The sequence below is a fragment of the Nicotiana tomentosiformis genome, chromosome 4, assembly GCF_000390325.3.
Source record: "Nicotiana tomentosiformis chromosome 4, ASM39032v3, whole genome shotgun sequence".
NCBI classification, from domain to species: domain Eukaryota; kingdom Viridiplantae; phylum Streptophyta; class Magnoliopsida; order Solanales; family Solanaceae; genus Nicotiana; species Nicotiana tomentosiformis.
In genome coordinates this window covers 24,618,736-24,628,684 of record NC_090815.1, presented here as the reverse complement: position 1 = coordinate 24,628,684, position 9,949 = coordinate 24,618,736, and the positions used below count along the sequence as shown (strand labels likewise).

General features: G+C 36.0%; 1 long non-coding RNA gene across 1 annotated transcript; it reads left to right on the top strand.

Annotated features, from left to right (window-relative positions):
- Positions 1 to 5,075: 5,075 nt before the first annotated feature.
- LOC108946230 (uncharacterized) lies at positions 5,076 to 6,163 on the top strand. Its single transcript, XR_011415738.1, has 2 exons — positions 5,076 to 5,526; positions 5,635 to 6,163. It is a non-coding gene; the product is annotated as an uncharacterized lncRNA (long non-coding RNA).
- The last annotated feature ends 3,786 nt before the right edge of the window (positions 6,164 to 9,949 follow it).

The following is a 9,949-nucleotide window of genomic DNA, read 5'->3' as shown; positions in this document are numbered from 1 at the left end:
GGCGAAGCGATGACTATTATTCCTTGGGTCACTTTTTATGGGCGGACAAAATTTTAGATGATTCGGGTCCGGTCGACCGAATGCATGCAGATGGGCGTGGGCTATAGCGCACAAAAATCTAGGAATTGGGTGGAATTCCAGTTTTATGACTCTAAAACGTCAAAAACGAGGAACAGTCATGGCGACGCGATGATTATTTTTCCTTTGGTAATTTGTTATTGTCCGGATAAATTTTGGGCAACTAGGGTCGGGTCGCCCGGATGCATGCAGATGGCGTGGACTATAGCACACAACAACCTTAGAATTGGGCAGAATTCGAGGTTTATGACCCCAAAATTCCAAAAAATGGGAAACGGTCACGGAGAAACTATTGTTCCATAGAACATATTTTATGACCCGTCAAAATTTCAGCCGTTTCGGGTCCGGTCGCCGGATCCATGCAAATGGTGTGGGCAATAGCTCACGAATACTTGGGAATGGAGCAAAATTCCAGTTTTATGGCATTAAAACGCCAAAAAAATGAGGAACGGTCACGGAAAAGCAAAAAATATTGTTCCTTAGACCGTGTTTGAATATTCGGCAAAGTTTAGGTGATTCAGGTCTTGTCGCTAGGATGCATGCAGATGGTGTGGGTTATACCACACGAAAATCTGGAAATCTGGCGAAATTCCATTTTTATGGCCTTAAATGCCAAAAAATAAGGAACGGTCATAGCGAAGTGATGACTATTGTTCCTTAGGTAATTTTTATGGGTCGGAAAAATTATAAGCGACGCGGTCTAGTTGGTCGAATACATATAGATAGGCTTGGGCTGTAGCATACAACAATCTAGGAATTGGGCAAAATTTCAGTTTTATGGCCCTTAAATGCCGAAAAGCGAGGAGCAGTCATGGAGAAGTGATGACTATTGTTTCTTAGGTCATTTTTTATGAGCTGGAAAAATTTCAGACGATTCGGGTCTGGTCGCCCTGATTCATGCAGATGGCGTAGACTATAGCACATGAAAATCTAGAAATTGAGCGAAATTCAAGTTTTATGGTCCTGAAATGCCAGAAAATGAGGAACGGTCATGGATAAAAAATGACTAATGTTTCGTAGGTTGTTTTTTTATAGGGAGACAAAATTTTAGGCGATTCACGTCCGTTCGCCCAGATGCATACAAAAAGGTGTGGGCTAATGCACAAGAAACTCAGGAAATTTTTTAAAATTCTAGTTTATTGGCCCTAAAATGCCAAACAATGAGAAATGGTCAATCTCACGCTGGAAGTCGCGACGCAAGCTCAAACGCGAACTAAAACTCTCGCGCCACCTGCCTCTGTCAATTCTTCACGTCTTCAGCTAATTCCTCAATTCATTCTGCTTTTCATATCATTTTGCTTGTTCAATTCCTTTATAACTTTTATCCAATCATACTCATTATGTGATGATTGGGTCCATTAGATTCTCCCTGAAAGGCCAAAGGCCGAAGCAATAGTGGCTCAGGGGGTACTCAGACTTTCCCCAGGCATGGTCCTTTGTGTGGGCACCCCACACTTAGTTCTCACTATCTAGCTCGCTTTTCCACTCTTCCAATGGCTTTGTTTCCTATGCTTATAATCCTACAAAATAAAAACAGACACTACAAAAATAATATAATAAAAATTAAAATAAAAGAAGGCAGTAAAGTTGGGTTGCCTCCTAACAAGCACCTGATTTAACATCGCGGCTCGACTTGAAGCACTTTTTGCCCTCCACCTCAAACTTATGAATTGAACCCCTAATTTGGCTTCAAGTTTTTTGCTATGCTTGCGGGGTGGTGGGACAAATGTAATTGGACCAAGTAACCAATTTCGTATTCTATACTTCTTAATATTCAGATGAGGTATGTAATTATATCTCCCTGGAACAATAAATTCCAGCATGTGAGCACCTTGTTCCTTGTTCGTTGGCTCCTCCAAAGGCTCGGATGACTCAATTTCCATATCACCATCCAAACACAATGTTGAAAAAGGCATGGAATGAGGACCAATGCGTTCCATCTCTAGAACCGCATCACTATTTACATCTTCATATGTACCCACTTCAAATATAACATTATCTACTTCCTCACATGACTCTAGAACACTCTTCTCAACATTGGCACCCTCAAGAAAAATATGGTCTAATGCTTGGTATTCTCGTTTTAGCTCCTCAATTTGGTCTAGAAGATTTTTTTCAGTTTCATACAACTCATCATTAAATTGTTGGACGTTGAACGCATCAATCTTTGCACTCAAATCTGCATCCAAGTTATGCAAAGCCAAGCCAAACTTGTCAATTTCTTGTGCAAGATCAACTCTCTCCTTCGACCAATCATTCACCAACTTTGTTAGAAGATAACGTCGTTCCGCATATTCTCTTAATCATGAATATCCGTCCCCGACAACGGCACCAAAAACTTGTTGGTTCCTCAAGTACACGCAAGTATATATAGCCGTCAAGTAATAAAGTGACTCAAAAGTCGGATGTCGAACCCACAGAGACTTAGATTAATCATTAACTAAGCAAACTAAAATTAATTTACTGTCCAAGATAATAAAAAATATTATTTTTCTACTAAACTGTTATTGCGGAAATTAAACAAGTAATTAGTTAAATTAATTAGGAGCAAGCGATTGTGGTTGAATTTTAATCAACGGAGATTAAGATTCCAGGATTGTAGTCGGTTTGTCAATCCTATGGGCTCGTAACTACACATGTTAATCCACATTATCTATAATTGCTAGCTGACCGGATCGTTTATATAAATAGCATATTCCCACAATACTATTTGTCTATTCATAATATATCAACCCTTACTCCCATATTCAAATTCAGACCTCCCGGAGTTCAGGTCATGACAAGCCCAAAAAGACGGGCCATAAAAGTCTTCTGTCAACCAAGCGTCTTCATCAATAACCTTACCTCCGGATATTTCATCCCCATATGTCATGTTGAGAGAACTATGAACACACTAAGAGAAAAATCAAATTGTTATAAAAATAAAAATATTTACAAAAAGAAAAAAATAAGCAAAACCTGTAAAGATAAAAGTAAAAGTCTAATCTAGAAAAATAACTAAATAGGAAAATTAAAAACTCGAACAAAAATTAATTAAAAGCTTAACTTACATAAACAATCAAGCACTAAGTCCCCGGCAACGACCCCAAAAACTTGTTGGTTCCCCGAGTACACGTAAGTATACGTGGCCGTCAAGTAATAAAGTGACTCGAAAGTCAGATGCCGAACCCATAACAACAACAACAACAACCCAATATAATCCCACTAGTGGGGTCTGGGAAGGGTAGTGTGTACGCAGACCTTACCCCTACCCTGGGGTAGAAAGGCTGTTTTCAATAGACCCTCGGCATCCTTCCCTCCAAGAACTCCCACCTTGCTCTTGGGGTGACTCGAACTCACAACCTCTTGGTTGAAAGTGGAGGGCGCTTACCATCAGAGCAACCCACCTTGCCGAACCCATAGAGACTTAGATTAATCGTTAACTAAACAAACTAAAATCAATTAACTGTCCAAGATAATTAAAAAATATTATTTATCTACTAGACTACTTTTGCAAATATTGAATAAGTAATTAGCTAATTTATCAGGGATGCAAATGTGTGTTTTGGATTTTACTCAGAGGAGATGAAGATTCCAGGGTTGTAGTCGGTTTATCAATCCTATTAAATTCAATAACTACACTTGTGAATCCAGATTATCAATGGTTGCTAATTGACCGGATCCTTTATATGAATAGCATGTTCCCACAATACTACTCGCCTATCCACAATATATCAATCCATATTCCTATGGTATTGAGTCTATCATGAACGAATATAATACGGTTTTTAACTAAGCAAGACTGTTAGGTATATTCCTATCCTAACCGTGAAATCGTTCCCCGAGCAATGGGTTCAGAAATAAGCTCTCTTTAATTTTACTCTAATCTAAATACAGCTTTCTCAAGCATAGCATAGATAGTAGGGTGAATTGGTAGCTACAACAATTCACAAGTTAAAACTAGAATTAAAGAAATAACCACAGGATGTTAATCCGAATTAACAAAGATGTAATTAATAAACGTTAATAATCATGTCAACTACAATCGTAGAAACTAGAGTGGCTAGGCACTCATGTTCGTAGTAATAATTTTTCAAGTATTTTTCTTAAACAAATTACAAAAAAAAAAAAGATGAAGGAATGAAGAACTCGATGATTTTCTCCTCCAAAAATTTTTCCACGTGATGTTCTTGCCTCCAAAATGGCTTGTTCTTCCTTCGGTCAAAAGATCCCGTAAAAATAGTGTTTAAAGACTATTTATATATGTAGGAAAAAGGCTTAAACAAAATAATTAAGTCCAAAACCAAAAAAGAGACGAAATAGGCTTGAAACCCGGAATACGCGAAACATCTCGCTATAGGCCGTGCCTAGTGAGCTCAAACGCGAGGAATAATCTCGCGCTGGAAGTCGCGACGCAAGCTCAAACGCGAACTAAAACTCTCGCGCCACCTGCCCTTGTCAATTCTTCACGTCTTCATCTAATTCCTCAATTCATTCTGCTTTTCATATCATTTTGCTTGTTCAATTCCTTTATAACCTTTATCCAATCATCGCGTAATGATTAGCAAGTACTCATTATGTGATGATTAGGTCCATTAGATTCTCCTTCTAATCACTCCTTTAGATTAATAACTTTTTATCCGAATTTTATCTCTCAGAATTTTATCTTCAATATACATATATTATCCATTAACACCCAAATAAGTATAAAACTCCATAATCAAGTTAAATTGGGTATATTCAATATCAAATACAAAAAAATAGCGGTAAAAATATGAGCAAGTTAATATCGAAACATACGAAAATATGTTCAACATCAAATAGATTTTCAAGATTAAAGGTTCGAATAATCATAAAGGAAATGGCCCTCTAAGTTCCATATTAAAATGGTTCCGACCAAATTTAAATTAATTAAGAGAAAAAAGCCAAAGTTATCCCCCTACTTTGAATAATTAGTCACGTTTATATTCGTTTCTACTTTCTGTCTAAAATTGTCCTCACCGTTAACATAGTAACTAAAATTACCCCTAATCCTAACAATGTCCAACATGGCACCTAGGACTCCATAATAATTTGTCAACTAAGCAAATATGAACTCATTTTTAGAAACCCGCTCGACCCTATTGGATTAAACTAGAACCCGTTAATTAGTCTTCTACTTCCTCATTAGAGAAGACCAATAGTTGAGTAAATGGCCGGAATCCGGTATTCAATTGCAGCCGGAGACATTGGCTCCAGTATTCAGGCCTGTCATCCACTCCTTCCATAGGAGTTCAAAATTTTCAGACGCCAAACCGATATTCAAGCTTCAGGCCTTTCCCTTAAGCAAACAATCCCATCATTTTCTTCTTAAGAAACGAAACAAGCAATTAAGGAAGCCGTCAATCAAAGCCGCCACCGAAGAAATTACAGGACTTACTACTATTTCAAACCCCGATATCCCTTGGCAAATTGTTGTTGGCTCTTTGGGTAATACTGCTTCTACTACTCTATGCTTTTTCCCTTTTATTGTTAAATTCTTGACTTTTTGCTTCTTCTACTTTCTGGGATTAACAAATTAGTGAAATTTTTTGGTAGCCGGTGTGATACCTTTCGTGGTTGCTGGAATCAAGTTCAGCAAGAGAATTGTTAAGTAGCAGTCCTACGTTTCAATTGAATGCTTGGAGAAGATTCTTCTTCATCTACTGTTGCTTCCTTCAGATTATTCACTAACAAAACTCGGATGACTCCACCCCCATTAATGTTTTTTCTCTTATTCTTTTTCTTTTCAGTTTCAGAGACCCAGATCTGAAGCACTTTGGCCGGATTCCGGCCATTTATTCAACTCCGGCTGACTGTTGGTCTTCTCTAACGAGGAAGAAGAAGACTAATTAGCGGGTTCTAGTTTAATCCAATAGGGTCGGGCGGGTTTTTAAAAATGGGTTAATATTTGCTTAGTTGGCAAATTATTATGGGTCCTAGATGCCATGTTGGACATCTGTTAGAGTTAGAGATAATTTTAGTTACTATATATTAACGGGGGACAATTTTAGATGGAAAATAGAAACAGGTGTAAATGTGGTTAATTATTCAAAGTAAAGAGACAATTTTGACCTTTTCCCATTAATTAACTAAAGCCTTTTGAAATATTGATGTGAAAGTGTTCAATAATTTTCAAGTATTTATAATTCCAAAGTGTTGAGAAGTTCAAGTAAGCAGACTAGTTATCGACATTTTATATTACTAAAATGTTGCTAAATGTGACAAACTAAAGTATGTAAGAGTATGTAATTGTTCAAGCTTACAGAGCTGAATGGGCTAAAGACTTCTAGGGACTTCATCATTTGTACGAAGATAGTAGAGTAAAATTCCCTTTGACTATAGAAATGTTATAGCTCATAGGTGTTCGTCGGTCGGTACGATACGGTAATTAAATATTTCGGTTTGATACTTTCGGTATTCGATTTCTTAAAATGTTACACCAAAACCGTACCTAATTCAATTCGTATGGTTCGGTTTTTCTCCTGTCGGTTTCGATTTATTCAGTATTGTAACTTCGGTTTGTTCGGCTTGAATATTAACGTTGAGAAAATCTTTGTCCAAAATTAGCAAGTATTAATCTATAGAAAGAAAAACAGTACATAAATGAATAAATTTGATCATTAAAAATGTCTTATTACTTACTTAGAGATAATAGCTAAATTTAGAGAATACAATAAGGACTAATCCAATAGATGCAATATCAATACACTAGTAAAATCATAAAAATATTATGTTAACCTGCTTGATAACAGGAAGAATAAGAGTCAAAATTTGCAGCCTAACTTGTTCCTTCATTTTCCTAAAGAAGTATATGGGTTTTAGTGGCAGCCTCATCATGAGTGCCAGAGAAATATTATGTAACTTAGTACGTTATAATCAATAATATATGTATTATGTAACTTAGTATATATTTCGGTACGGTATAGGTATTTCAGTATTATTTTTTTAAATACTAAATATCATACCTAATATCAATTCTTTTTAAAACTTAAACCAAATACCAAAATACTCGAATATCACATATCAAAATTTTCGATTTCGATACGGTAATTTGGTATTTACCAAATTATGCACAACCCTAATTCAGAGTGTGACATCAATATCTTGTAGTTTAAATATTAAAGTTGCAAAAAGTGAATAATTTAAGGAGAGTTTTGAGGTATTAACTCTCAAAAAAAAGAATCATCATGTGTTATAATAAATATTTCTCAAGGATATTTTAATAAAACATATGCTTGTCAGTTTATCTGATTGTTACTAAAAATTTATTAACAACAAAATTTTATTTATAACGCTAACAAGTGAAATAAAATTTTATTTTATGTGACAAAAAAACAGAGAAAAAATTGATACTAAACAAGTTGATCTTGGTGGTTTGGTTTTTATTTTTGACAAAAATCGAAATAAATAGATTAGTTAACACTCCTATTTAGAACAATTTTCTCTTTAAAAAAAGATCGGGGGAGTGCAGAGAAAAGAGATTTTGAGAATATAGAAAGGGAAACGTGGGGCCTAAGTGTAAATGGATTATGAGAAGAGAGTTTTCAGGAGCAATTAAGTTTTTGGTTCATTATAATTCTTTTTCAGTTATGAATTAAATCTTACAGATCTTTAATTTTACACCTAAAAGATTTAAAAATTAACACTATGAGGATCTTCATATAATCACTTCCTCCTATTTAAATTGAAATTATTATGTTAAATCATTTTCTTGAGAAATAAAATGGAGGTAACCTAACTACCTAAGAGTGGTTTGCTTGAAAATGCTGAAGATTATTTTTTTCTCAACTGAGCAAGAAAAATAAGAAAAACAATCTTTTTTGTAAAAATAAAAAAAGATCTTGGCTATTAGTTAAGCCACTACATGGCTGTACCATCTTCATTTCCCCTTTAGAAGGGATATTCAAAACTACATGCATAAAATACTGTTATTTAGTAAAGTAGCATTCAAATATAAGGGTGTGTCTGGATGAAGAAAAACATATTTTAGAGTATGTTTTCCTGAAAATATTTTTCATCAAAAAATAAGTAATTTATCTCACATGATTTTTGATGTTTGCCAAATGAACAATTTTAACCAAATCTCTCAGTTTTTTATTTTACTATGTTCAATTGCGAGTAAGCAGAAAATATTTTTTTTTAAATTTCCACCTATCCATGTTCATAAGATCTCTTACTTGTGTTGGTAAATCAGCAAAAGACTAGAACACTTGAGTTTGCAATGAATCATGGTTCAAAGCTGCCAGTTTATCAGCAACTTGATTGCTTTCCCTGAAATAATGATTCAGATTAAAAAATTTATGTCCCCTCAATCTTCTAAGCTCATTAATTTGATCTGCTATTCTCCATGAAGTGCAATTACTTCCATTAACACAATCCACCAAGAGTTTGGAATCACTTTCTGCCAAGATATTGTGGAAACCACTCTCAATACACCACTTGATGCCAAATAACAAGGACATTTCTTCTGCCCAGTCACTAGTTCCATTACCTAAGTTTAGCGTGTACGCATAGATCAAACATCCCATATTGTCTCTTACTACTACTACTCCCCCAACCATTCCTACAACTTCCATCAGAATTAAGCTTAACAAATAGTTCGGGGGGATTGTTCCACTTGGTTATGATAGTCTTCTCGAAATAGACAGTTGTGTGGAATAATTGAGAGATGTTGTTCCATTCCGACTTGATTCTGAACCTAAGGAATTGAGTATTCACCACCTGAGAGATGGAGAAAGAGATAAGAAATATGGTCTTCCTCACATTAATTCTCTCGGAACCATATTTGACTCCTTACCTGGCTTTCCAAATTTCCCATGTTGTGGCGATAGGTAAACAGTTCAATAGAAGAGCTTCAGCTGGGTTTTGAGCCTTAAGCTTCCACCAATTTAACAATAGTTGCCTAAAGGACACTCCTATATAGGGAGTACCTCTAGGGCCACATATAATTCTCCATACTTCTTGAGCATAAGCTCCGGAACAAAAGACGTGATCTATTGTTTCAAGGTCAGGAATTATACAACAACAACTAGAAGAAATAGAGAACCCCATCCTGAGAACTCTTGCACCATATTGGATTTTATCCCTCAAGGCCCTCCAAACAATAAAACTCATTTTGAATGGCACTTGTTTCTACCAAGTCTTTGACTCAATCCATGAATTTTGCTTTTTCCTTCTGAATAAGTGCCCAGCTGAAGCCACAGAGAAGGTACCTTTCTCATCAGCAGTCCAAACTGGGACATCAGGTTCAGCACATCTCAGTTTGTTCTTCATAGAGTCAATGGTTTCCATTACATATTTAGGCATTACGCTATCCCATCCTCCCCACCACCATTGACCATTCACCAGTACTTCGGAGAGCTTCATGTTCGTAGGCTTGCTTCTTTCTGGCAGAAAATTGCACAGTGGACCAAGATTGGCCTAGTTATCAAACCAAAAGGCAATGTCCCCTTTCCCAACCTTCCATAATATGTGCATATCCACCTTACTTTTAATCTTACACATAGCATTGCAGGAATAGGACTTCCCAGAATACCATTTCTTGATCAGAGGATGTGATCTTTGACAGTACTTACTCATAAGAAACTTCTTCCATAGTGAATCATCGGTCCTTAAATTCCACCATTGCTTTGCTGTGAAAGAATTATATTTATCTTGTAATTTTCTGAAATTAACTCCTCCCTCTCTGTATGGGAAACATAAACTATCCCAGGAAGCCTAGTGAAATGTTCTCCTCTCATCTGAACCTCCCCAAAAGAATCTGGCCAACATCCTCTCTATCTAATGTAAGACTCCCTTGGAAGGGTGTATGGCTGCTAGGAGATGAATTGGCAAAGAAAGAAAGACATGTCTGATCAATACAGCTCTACCA